Genomic DNA, 12,821 nt, shown 5'->3' on the forward strand with positions numbered 1-12,821 from the left:
GGCAAATGTCACTTGCTTGGTCCCTGGGTGGACAAGATACCTTCAGAACCTTGGTTAGTCAGCTTAGTGCTGGACAAAAGTCTGCTTCAGAGACAGCAGTTCAGCCTGAAGATGGCAGGCTTATTACTAGGTACATGAAAGAATGTGGCTTTAATCAAGTCATTGGATGGATTCCTGGGAGAAAAGGCCTGGCCTGAGACCATGGCTAAGAGGGTCTGAAACCAGGTAACAGGGATTCTTCAATGTCCACAGCCATCATCAAGCCCTGCAGGCCTACCTCTGGGTATATGGAATATCTGGTTCATTGGAGGGCATAACTTCCTTCAGACTACGACTGAACGAGACTGGAGCCAGGTTATACAGCTGCTTCAGGTTCCATAGTTGAACCAAGATTAGTGGCCCTGCCTTTGGGAATGAGGAGGAGTTTGTTTCCCACTGGGTCTTTGGGTGGTGAAGACTGCTCTGGACCATGGCTGAGAAGGGGCTGGAGTCAAGTTACAAAGCCACTTCTGAGTCCACAGCCAGGACCAACGTAAGTGGGCCTGTTACCTGAGATACAGGTAGTCATTGCTCCTCCTTGGTCGCTTAGCTAATGGTGCTGGTGGTAGGGCAGAGGCCAAATGGGGTTGTGGCTGAGTGCACAGAAAGATGGACTGTTTCTACATCTGAAGTCAGGATTATGATTGGTGGACCTGCCCTCTGCGTAATGTCCTGTATTCTCAAAACATCCTTCCTCAGTTTTGGGTAGCACTAGGTTTTGCAACCCCCTACCTGGATCTCAAAGCTCCAACTAAAGCAATTTTGTTTGTAAATTGCTGACAAGTTACTATTGCTATGGAGAAGTACAAGTGGGGGATGTGCTATTCTGTCATCTTACTCTACATTCACTGCATTTTATGTCATAGCCTCATAGAACAAGAGGGGTTTCAAATTTAATTTGTTCCATGTCTTTTATTTTACACCCTATAGATGAGGAAAACAAAGCTCTAAAAGTATGGAGGGATTTTACCAACATGAGATAATAATTTAGTAATAATATAATAGACCTCCTAATTACTAACCTAGTGGTCTTTCCAGTGTAGACAATGTTACTTCAAAGATTTCAGTGATGTGGCATTTTTTCTGCTTTACTGAAGACCTTCTCTGGATTTCCCTAATCTGACCAATAAACCAAAGGACATTTCTTCCTTTGAAGTAGTCAATGCTAAAGAGAAAATATTTCACCTAAATTACTAGTTTCAAGGGAAATAATTTTCATGGAAAACAAAAGAGGGATAGAGTAGGGGAGAAAAGCAATTTTGTACACAAGTCCACACTTAATATCATTAATAGGTTCTTGGAAACTGCAGCTTTAAGTAAAAACAAAGTATAGCAAGTTCTTGAATAACATCATTTCCTTAAACATTGTTTCATTATAAAATTGAGGATAAAAAATTGGTTTTGTTATATGTAGCTTCACATAAAGTCTCTCTTCATGTAACAAGATCTGGAGAGAGGGGGAATGGAATACAAGTTTAACAAAAGCGAGCATTTTCAGCAGTTGTTTGGACTCTTTGATCATTAAGCTCTCAGAATGAATGCAAGAAAAGAGTACAGGAAAGAAAAAAAAAAAGGAGTTTCCCTTATGAAGCTTGTGGACATTGATGAATAGGAAAAATAGGCATTTGGTTTCCCAACACTTTTTTTGGTGTAAGCATTTAGTAGATGCTACCTATGTCACCAGACTTGGGAAGACCAGTTCAAGTGGTGGTATGGTCAGCCTTTGCATACAAAGTACCCCTGCCATTCCTGCAGTACATATGTGATGGGGCAGATTTCCCCCAGGTATCCCATGATTTCAGCTTAGGGGATGTGTTGAGAATGGTGGTTAACAGGCTTGCCATAGTGTGTAGTATGGAATAAAGGGATGAACATTAGAGAAAGACCTTGTGATTGTCACCAGCTGGGGGGGTGAAAAAAGGAGCAGCTGAATTTCTCAGGAGTTCTCAATACTAAGGGAAATAAGTAGGAATAAACATGTGCCTAAAGCAGCCATCGTTTTAGACCAGGTCAGCCCTCAAAAGACATGAATATATTTAATTTCACTGACAGCCATTCTTCCTCACATTTCTACTTCCAGAGAATTGAAAGTATGACAGAGAAGCTGAAAAAAAAGAAAAAACAAAACTGAAAGACATTTAATATGCTTCAGTTAGGATATTTAATGTGTACTTGATTTAGCATAATTAATAATGAATTTGGAAAAAAATCACTAGTTTCTACTAAATAGTCCTATAAAAAAAAAGTCATGAGGAAATCACCCACTAAAAGAATATTCTTTCACCCTTGAAATACGTGTGTTTCTAAAAGTAGAACTCATTATTCAGTTATTCAAAGCATGGATTGTAGGATCTAGTGGATTAGTGAACTGAGTTAATTCACTAAACAATGTAAGAGGTTAAAACTGGGAGCTCAGCAAAGTCAAGCCTTGTAGTAAAAAATACCTTAGTCACTTCAAGACTGCAGATAGGCCACAACTTTCTGGCCTCATATGAAAAATCAATAGCTTTTCCATCACATTAAATATGTTAATAAAAATTTAGTAAAATTTCATGGAAGACAAATTTTAGATTAAAAATTCAAGTTACAAATTCAAAATTGTGAAAATCTGAACATGTATTAAAATGAGTTTTATTCTTTCCTAATTCCAATCTAAAGAGTTATGAGGCATTATGAGTAATTTCAAAAAGTTATAAAATTATATTTTATAATTCACACATTTATTAAAATGATATTTATTTCTCTATATCTACATACATTCATTCTATTTATCTTTGGCAACTCAAAACTATCACTTAAAAATTCAATATCTTTTTTACTGTATCACCTTGTTTCTTACCCATAGTATCTTTTCTTATCTCTGTTAAAGGCATCTCCAGCCACCCAATGTTCGAAACTGAAAATTTTGTATTTGTCTCTGAATCCTCACACTCTTACACTCCTGCTATTCAGCTGGCATTTCCATCTTACTGATTTTTAACTCAAAGTTATTGTTTTAATCCAGCTTTTCTTTTTCTGATTTAGTGAAATTGCTTTCTCTCCTTTATCTCCCACTTGGGCTATTATATCTCTTCACTGGTTTCTGGCACTAGGCTCTCCCTACTCCAGTATATCTTCTATTGTCTTGTTTTCAGATTCCTCATTGTGCTTCTCTTACTTTCTAGCTAAAAACCCTTTGTATGGCCACAGAAAAAAATCCAAACTGACTAAACAGACATTAAAAAGACTAACAAATTTTAGCTCAAATTACCATTTTAGGTTCATCTTCAAGTTCCTCTTCAATTTTCATTATTAATTCACGCAACAGTTCCTTTTTAGGTCAAACACTTTCTTGACATTCTACCTGTTATCATTACTTGAAACGCACTTTCTACTCATTCTTTGGTCCCCAATTTAATGCAAATCTTTCCCTATTTCCCAAGAGAAGAAATGTAGAGATGGTTAATCTTCCTATCCACCATTCCCTATTTACAATATCATTTCACACTGCACTTTTTATTGTAATATGAATTTAAAGCCTCTGTTTTTACTAGATTACTATGAGATCAATGTTCAGGCCAAATTTTCTAATTTTTTGTTTAGCACATAACAGAGATCCTGGAGATCAGTAGATGTTAAATAGATTGCTTTAATGAATAAAGGGTTTATTTAAATGAGAATATTAAATGAAGAAAAACTTTGATAATTATGCATGTTTAAAATATTTACCTTCAGAAGAATAAATAAAAGAAATGGCGAAAACATCAAAATATTGAATTAAAAATTATGTTTTTTGGAAAATATTTTATGTAACATTAGAAAATATATCATTTCAATAAAAATAACTCAGTTTATCTGAAATATAAATGACAAGAGTTTATCAAAAGTTGCTTTTGATACAGAAAATAAAGTGTAAAATAATTTTATACATGAGCAGCTTAAATGTGTAATATTAATGTTTACTTTATGTTATATAAATGTTCAGTTTGTTCAGGTCTTCAGGCTTACACATCTGTCTCGTTCTGATGGAACTGCTTAGATTCTTTTATTGATAGATATAAATAGCAGCAAATGCTGAAATTCCGTATTATTTGTTGAAGATTTACTTTTTGTAGGAGATAGGACTTCTTTTATCCAAAGACACTATAATGAATGAATTATTTTATTAAGCAATATCCCTTTTTATTCTTTTTGTTAGATAAGACTTTGATTTCCTTGTGTTATTTACAACTTAATAGTTTTAAGGAGTAAATATTATAGTTTATTTCTAGCCTTTAGAAGACAACAGATTTCATATAAATGTAGAAACCCTTGAGAAGCACAGTGTTCAAAATGATTTATGTTATCTCAATAATCATTTATACACTATTTTTGAAGCACGTAATAATAAATAAAAAGTTTCTACATGCTTAAATTTTTCTTGGTACTTTGTTATCAGCAAGAAATATCACAACCCACACTTTAACAACATACATCAAGTTTCTTTCATATTTCATTCATCTGTTCAAGGCTGTAAATTTTTTCTGGGTTGTAACTCCACCCTCATGCCAACTACCAATTATCACATTAAAGGGTTACTATGGCTGATTCCTGTTGTTCATGGTCTTAGCGTACAACCACTTGTCCCCATTTCTTTGTGTCACATTGATCATGCTCTCATATGTCTTTGGTTTCTTACATCCTTACTCATTCGCTTTCTTTTGGTCCAAGTCAATTTACATTAATTCAACAGAACTCAATCCAGAATCTTAATAATTCAGTAACTATCTGAATTAGATTAACAGTATCCTAACAAAACCACTCTTACATAGTAAGGTAAGCAATATGTACTTTCACAGAAAATATTTAAAACATTAAAGAGGTCAAATTGTCTTCAATCCCTCTCAGACCCTGGAAAATATCATTCACATTAAAACAAATAGAATTTTCTTTCATTTTATTGTTTTCAATAAGTGGGTCTTCTAAGCATCTTTATAAGGGGAAATTTATTTGACTTGTTAAAAATATATTTTATTTTTTAAAGTATTTTATAAGTCATCAGATGTTTAACAGTTATTCTAAGAGAATGATGTTTATTTAGACAAATTTGTAAATTCATTTTTATTAATTAACATTAATACCTTGAAATTATTCATCATTAATTTTGATTTTTCTTATTTTTGTTCAACAATTTTATAGTTTATAGGCACTTTTAATTGTTTATAATAAAAATTCTAGTAATGTTTTAAAATATATTTTGAACAATAATAGTACAGTGTCTTGTACCCAGGTGCTATGGGCTAAATTGTGTATGTTGAAGCCCTTCAAAATGTGTATGTTGAAGCCCTAAACCCCAGTATCTCAGTGTACTTGGAGATGGGCCTTTAATGGGGGGATTAAAATAAGGTCCTTAGAATAGGCTTAGATCCAATCTGACTGGCTTTCGTATATGAAGAGGAAGTTAGAACACACAAGAAGATACCAAAGATGAAGAAGAACAGGGTAATCTGCAAGCTAAGTAGAGAAGCCCCAAGAGAAACAAAACCTGGCAACACCCTGATTTGGATGTCTAGCCTCCAAACCTGTAAGGAATTAAATTTCTGTTGTTTAAGCCACCAGTCTGTGGTATGTTGTTAAGGCAGCCCTAGCAAACCGATGCAATAGATTTTTTTGTGTGTGTGTGTGAGGGTTATTACTCTTTTTCAGAATATTTGTTTTCATAGGAGATGGTATACGAAAGCATAGGCTTTGTTTACAAACAAATATAGGTAAAAATCTCAACACAGCTACTTAGTTGCCTGATTTACTAAGACTCACTGAACTTCAATGAGCCCATGTATACACAGGAATAATTGCAGCCATATAATAAGGGTATCTGAATATTAAATATGTTTCATATAGTAAGGTAATTGAAATCATTACTTCACTGTTCATTTTCATGCTGGAAGACTGTTTACTTTGGGAAAATTTCTGTTCTCCTTAAGCAAAATATTTACCTGTCATTTAAAAGTTATTTTTAAGAGATCAGCTTTTTTGTTTTATTTTCTCTTGCTGATCTTCTTGAATAGGTCTCATATATTAAAGGTTACCCTTTTAAAGCCCAGTACTCTAGATTAGCAATTATTACTAATATACTCTAAATGACACAATACACAGTTACAATAAATAACATCAATTACATTGGTAACTTATAGATATGTGTTGTTTGCTTTTCAAAACTGGTATAACTCACTGAAGTGCAAAATTATTAATCCGTTAATATTTCATCTGTGCTGTTCTACTTAAATTTAAATTAACAACATTAAATTAAAATTTTAGTTCCTTAGTCATGCTAGCCACTATTCTTTTACCCACTTGCCATATGTGGCTAGCAGCTAAAATATTGATTAGTGCAGATTTAGAACATGTCCATCATCTCAGAAAGGTTTATCAAATCGTGCTGTTAGTCGTTAATAACCACAATGAGCATACAAAACAAAGTTGAAATAACTTAATAAGGAAATCAAGAGATTTAAATTCCATTATTACTTGCACTCAATCCTCAAAATGAATTTAAACTATTCATAAAATAATATCCAGCTTAATTTTGAGAATATGAAATGTACACACTTCTCTGTATAAATATTACAAAGTAAAGATTACTTTTTTATACTAAAATTAAAATATGTCATTAAACGATTTCATTTCCTTTTTGATAATCATTGAAATAGAGAATTAAATGATGTTTATTAAGACTCCCTCTGGCACTCAATACTTCAAAATGTGTTTAGCCTGATCGGATATCAAAGAAGAAAAAACAAATAGTTGAAAGAACATTCATATTAATTTATCTTATTAAGATGTGTATTCATGGATATCAATTTTTATTATATTCTGCATCCTACAGAATTACAACAAGGATATTATAGAAATAGCTCACATAGTTCAAAGTGAATGGGAATGGATACTCAGGATATTCATGAAGAGCCATTGCAGAAAAAAGAATGCATTGCAATGATATTTCATTTTTAAACAATGTAACACCTAAAAAGTAAAATAATATATCAAGACCAAACCATTATTATGATTTCTTCCTAGGACTATAATACTGGTACATTAAATGTCATTATAAAAAATGTTTAGAATATTTTATTAATTAGTAGTATTATAAAGTAGCATACATTTGTATATTGTTTATGGTTTATCAGATTTTCAAAATTAGTAGACTTTATTTATTGAGTAGTTTTAGGTTTGCAGAAAGTAGAAAATTTCTATATGTCGCCTCAATCCTCCATCCCAGTTTCTAATGCTTATTAACATTTTGCATTAGTGTGGTGAATTTGTTACAACTGATGAGCCAAAATTGATGCATGATTACCAGGCAAAGTCCATGGTTTATACCAAGCCTTGCCTTTTGTGTTCTACATTCTATGACATTTGACAACTGTAGAATGACACATATTCATCACTAAAGCATTATACAGAATAGCTTGACTGCCCTAAAAAATCCCTCTTCTCCATCTACTTCCCTTTATTCCTCCACCTAAACTCCCTACAACCACTAATCTTTTTATTGTTTCCAGAGTTTTGCCTTTTCCTAAATGTAATATAGTTAGCATTTTATACTCTATACCTTTTTATATGGGCTTCTTTCATTTTGTAATATTTATTTGAGGTTCTTAACATGCCTTTACACAGCTGCATAGCACATTTCATTTTTAATTTAAATTTTTATTTTGTACAGTCCATCAGGATTATTTTATACTTTGTATTTTGAGATATATTAAGAATAATCACAAAGGTAGTACAAGAAAGTTACCATATGCTCTTCACTCAGCTTCTCCAATATTGATTCTAACCAGAATGCAATAGTCAAAATGACAGAATTAAGAAGGCAATATAATACTATTAAATATGTACTTTTTTCAGTTTTCTCACTAATGTCCTTTTTGGAATCATACACATGAACATCTTGCATCTGGCATGCATCCTGGGGTTCAATCAAGAAAAGGAATCACTGAATTTTGTTGTGGTAGTGAGAAAAATGTCAATCCAGTCTTATTCCCCAGATAATGCACCAAAACATTTTGGTATCTAATTTTAAAATATCATGCTGAAATTTTTGACTGTTTTGTACTTATTAGGCACCAGTCTTAGACTATTATCAGTCGATTTTTGCAACTCCTCTTTGGGCACCTTAAAGTAACATAAAAAGGATAAAGTGGTAATATCCATATTTCTCTAATTTGACTTATGTTCTTTGGGGAAATTTGCCACTGCTGATCCTGATTTTACCTTCCTTTCATTCTCATTGGCACACCATGCTCCCACTACTCTGATATCCTTATTGTGTTCTAATTCAACCAACTTAAGAGTTTGTTTTGCTTTAATTTGCCTTTATTCTCCAATTTTCTCTCATTTAAGTTTGGGGTGCTCTAGAAACTTGAACTACGATAGAAGAATTTGATAGCAGAAGGTCTTGGACTCTTTTCACCTTAAACATGGAAGTGTTTGGGAAAGCTTCTTCTAACACACATAAAAAGTTAAGGAGCTAGAGGTAAAAACCAATTTGGTAAGAAGCCTTGGAATTTTATTTTATTTATTTATTTATTTATTTTTTTGAGACGGAGTCTTGTTCTGTCTCCCAGGCTGGAGTGTAATGGCTCTGTCTCAGCTCACTACAACCTCCACCTCCTGGGTTCAAGCGATTCTCCTGCTGAGTAGCTGGGTCTACAGGTGAACACCACCACACCCAGCTAATTTTTGTATTTTTAGTAGAGACGGGGTTTCAGGCTGGTCTGGAACTTCTGACCTCAAGAGGTCTGTTCGCCTCGGCCTCCCAAAGTGCTGGGATTACAAGTGTGAACCACCGCGTCTAGCCAAGCCTTGGAAATTTTGTACTCAAACTGTTTTAATAGAGCAGTTGTGATAGGACAGGTCCTGAGCTTTTTAGGAATAAATTTTAAATGATAGTGTACAGAAACTGACCATAAAAAGTAGGCTTGATTTTATATGTTTTTTTTAAAACTCAACTATTTACAAACATTGAGCACACACAATTGTTGTATGCAGTTATATTAAAAAATTGAAAATTTCAAAAGCATTAAAAACCAAAGAATTGCTCATTCTGTGTAGACCTAATTCTCATAGAGTAGAGATAGGAAAGATGAATTTTCACAATCACATTTCCAACCGTTGGAAAACCCACTAAAGCAATTCATAATGAAGGCATGTTTGCAAAAAGGAGATTTATATAAATATCTCAAACTCATTAAAGGTATTAAATCATATTCATCTCATTTTAAAGTTTTTAAGTAATATTTAATAAGGACATGAAAATTTTATATTTATTTAACAATGTTGAGAAATTATTTATTTCCCCTTTAACACAATTTCTTCCCCAAGTTTTTGTTTGACAACAAATTAAATAATCATTGCCCAGTTGCTTAAGCCAGTAATAGAAGAGTTATTCTTTGTTCTTCTCAGTTGCTTAAACTAGTAATAGAGGAGTTATTCTTGGTTGTTGTTTTTTTTTTTTCTCTCTCTCTCTCTGTTTTTCACCTACTGGCATACAATAAATCACCAACTTCTGCTTATGGAAACTATGTATTTAAGTTTTCTTCTCCCATTTTTTTTTCTGCATTGCCACCCTCACCCCAGTCTAAACTATCATTGTTCCTTACATGAACTAGTAAAATAACTTTCCTTCTTCTAATGTTGCTTATGTCTCCCTTCTAAGTTGAAGCTTCCAATAGTGATGTGTCCTGTTAAAACTATAATTGATCAAATTATTTCTTTAATTAAGTATATTATAGAACCCTGATTAATACTGAATAAAGTTATTTCCTTTACATCACCTATAGTGACTACCTACATGTTCTCATCACTACTGGCCACACTCAAGTTTTCTTGCTCCTGATCATTCCTAGAACGCAGTATACTTTTTTCCAGCTCTGCCTAGAAGTGTATTTCTAAAAGTGGACTTTTGATATATATGTGTCCTTTTCAAATAAATAACACCCAAAACAAAAATCTCTATTTCATAGTACACATAACATCCTTTCACTCAATGATATTTCTCATACAATAAAATTCAGCAATCATTGACAACAAAACTTATTTCACTTTAAGCCATTTCCTAATTTCTGCCTTCAGAGGAGTTTTTCAAAGAACTTTAGAGGTAAAATCTTGGAAGAAATGTTACATTTTACACATCAGCCAGCCAGTGATATTTTAGTCCTTCAATGAAGTAAAACTGCCTCATTTATTTCACTATAAATTTCAGATTTGAGTCTGAGCAAAAAATAATCATTTTCAATTCTAGACAAAGCACATAGAAACTGACTAACTTGCCTTTATCTTTTTTCTCATCATGCATTTTCTCAAATGGTTTCAAGTTTTCAGCAGTTATGGACAAACTTCTGGAGTTGGTATAATTGTAAAAAAAAGTTTGTTTAGAAGTACTCTGCTTTTAAAAAATGCTGTGCATACACATAAATGTTTTTGTCTAAGAAAAAGAAAAGATATCCTAATAATACTGACAAACATTGTCCCTATGCAGTGAATTATTGGATTTACATGCTTTCTAAATTACTTAAATCGCTCACAAGTAATATACATATTAAAAGTTTATCCAGAACTGGGTCCTGGATAGGAATATTATTGCTTCAATTGAAATATTTATTATGGACATGAAAGTATTTAAATTATTTATTATTTTATCTAGTATTAGTTGTTGATATAGTAATTAAACCTAATTAAACTGTTTTTTTTTTTTTTTGAGACGGAGTCTCCCTCTATTGCCCAGGCTGGAGTGCAGTGGTGCAACCTTGGCTCACTGCAACCTCCACCTCCCAGGTTCAAGTGGTTCTCCTGCCTCAGCCTCCCAAGTAGCTGGGACTGCAGGCGCCTGCCACCACACCTGGCTAATTTTTTTTGTACTTTTAATAAAGACGGAGTTTCACCATATTGGCCAGACTAGTCTCAAGCTCCTGACTTCATGATCTGCCTGCCTTGGCCTCCCAAAGTGCTGGGATTACAGGCGTGAGCCACTGCACCCGGCCTTAAACTTTTTATTGAATAGTTTAAATTTGTAAAAAAAAAAAATGAGGCTAACAACCATAGCATAAATGTTATCGAGTTAAACCGAGAAGGCATGCTGTTGAAGTTAAAGTAGTTAATGTAAATATTAACCAGGGTGGGTAGAGAGAAGACACAACTAGGTCAATATATTTGTTTTAAATAAAAATGAGGAGTTTTAAAAATAAGTTCTGCATATTGAAATGCCCGTATGTGAGTAAAAATAATCAGATTGGAGATGACAATTCATAATTGTTAAACAGATTAAGAAAAACTAGAACAAATAGTGAGAATCAGGATTCTATTTAAGCAAATGAACTTTGGAGTCAGTTAGGCCTGGTTTGGAATCCTGGTTTGAGCCTATTTGCTATATGTCCTTGGGAAAACTATTTATCATTTTTAAGATTGGATTTAGTCATCTGAAAAATAGAGAAAACAATTCTATCTCACCAGATAATTCTGAAGATTAATGAAGCAAGTGCATGTAAAATGATTCATGTATTTAGTAAAATATCTATGAACCTCTCAATAAATGGCAGATATTGTGTTGTGGTTAATAAATCAATATCATGCTTCTGGTGAATCTTCCTAAGGTAGATATGATATTTTGCCCTACATAGCAAAAAATGGTTCACAAAGCTGTAGTTTTACTATTGTGACATTTTTAAAGTCCTGAAAAAGCCGTAAAATATACTTTTAAATATTCGTTTATTTCAGCTTATTCCCACTGAAAGTAATACACTTTCACAGATAAATTAGAAGAATAAGAAATAACTTATAAAACACAACCATGGGTTTCTAAAACTATATTATCTCACATACACTTTTATTTCTTCTACACATATTGAACCTAGAAGAAAATCCAGCCATAATACAATTATGAAGAAAGTAAGATGCTGATGACAAAAAAGGAAGAGAGTGGTACAAAGATTAAGAGAAAGAATTATAGTAACAAGAAAGCATTTTTTATTGCACAAAATTAATAAACTACAAAATGTGCAGATGTCTTATTGCTACTTATCAGAAAAACTAAGTTCAATTTACTGAATCAAAATGTGTGACAATTTCTTTTTTGTAGTATTTGACGGCTATAAAAAACTTAAAGGATTTCACATGTTTGGGGTGGCAGGGCGGGTGCGGGGGTCGGGGAAAAAACGTTGGCAGGAGAAGATTGAATAACTTGCATAGGCTAAATAAATGATGGCTTACAATAATACGACAAACTTACCCCTCGAACATTTATGCCAATTGTGAAAAAGTACTTACGTTGAGAATATTAAAAGTTATAAAGAAAATTCAACTTTAAAATATTTAAAACATTTGAACAAATTTTAAGCAAAACGGAACAAGATGTAAAATTTTACATGTAATATTCAAGTAAATTTTGTTTTTTACTTTAATGAATTTTGGGGAAAATCAGTACGACCATGATGTCATTAGAAAAGATATTTTTCTCTATAAAATTGCAATTAATATTTCCAATAGTACTGTTTACAGTGCATTCAATTTTTAAAAGCTGAAAGACCTGGGCAACCCTCTTCTGGGTTCCCTCTCTGCAGTGGAGAGCTTTCTTCTTTGGTTTACTTAACTTGTATTCCAACCTCAAAGAAAAAAAAAAAGGAAAAAAAACATGTATAAAATATTAAACTGTGTATATTTCTTCCCTATTTAACTTTCAGGGAATATTTTAAATATTTATTTGAAACAGAAAGACTAAGGCAAGTGAGGTGTATCAAACATTGTTATACTCTATTTTGTTTATTACG

This window comes from Pongo abelii, chromosome 11 (genome assembly GCF_028885655.2).
Source record: "Pongo abelii isolate AG06213 chromosome 11, NHGRI_mPonAbe1-v2.0_pri, whole genome shotgun sequence".
NCBI classification, from domain to species: Eukaryota; Metazoa; Chordata; class Mammalia; order Primates; family Hominidae; genus Pongo; species Pongo abelii.